We start from the raw sequence: 762 nt of genomic DNA, 5'->3' as shown, positions 1-762 counted from the left end.
CCATTGCGTACAATGATTGGTCATTTGAGATGAATAAGTTTAGGTTGGATATGAACCTCCACCTATAATCCGCATATGTAGAAACCTTGTCAGGCGATCTCATTCACCGCTAAATTGCGGATTGTCACTTTGATGAGACAATATTCCCGCCGTTAGGGGGAGATAAGAACACAAGTGTTCAAGTGGAACGACGTGAATTGTCGTGGTTTGTCCCCACTAAGTCTCATCTTGATCCCAAATGCTTATAGTGTTAAAGTGACGAGATCACATGCTGCAAATATGTCTGCAAGGATTGATGTCCTACAAAAGGACATGGCGCGACCAAAAGAAGTTGGTCTTGGCGCCATCACCATGGATGGTGATATGGTGACTCCATATAGTGGCAAAATTGGTGTCACAAGGCCGTGTGGCTCCCTAAAAGGAGGGAGGCCCTTAGGTTCGATATATTCTCGCACTAGGAAGAAAGCGAGATTGGCACAACCTGATCCATTGATCAGTGATACTCAAATTCGTCTCATGAAGTCTGAATTGTGATTATCGTTGGGGGACGCCTCAATGTCAAATCCAATCCATATAGAGATCTCTACAAGTATTACACTAGTGTACATGAGGACGTGAGATAATGAGTCTACTATCGAACCACCCTTCGTTGATGGATATCAACTTAGTTGATTGGCCTAATGGAAAGATGCGATCCAGCATTAACAAAGAGATAGGTCCTTGGGCAGGTGATGCCGACACCGCAAGCTAAACCCTATCAAC

Source organism: Fragaria vesca, unplaced genomic scaffold (genome assembly GCF_000184155.1).
Source record: "Fragaria vesca subsp. vesca unplaced genomic scaffold, FraVesHawaii_1.0 scf0513126, whole genome shotgun sequence".
Lineage (NCBI taxonomy): Eukaryota > Viridiplantae > Streptophyta > Magnoliopsida > Rosales > Rosaceae > Fragaria > Fragaria vesca.
Note: the sequence above shows the minus strand (reverse complement) of the source record.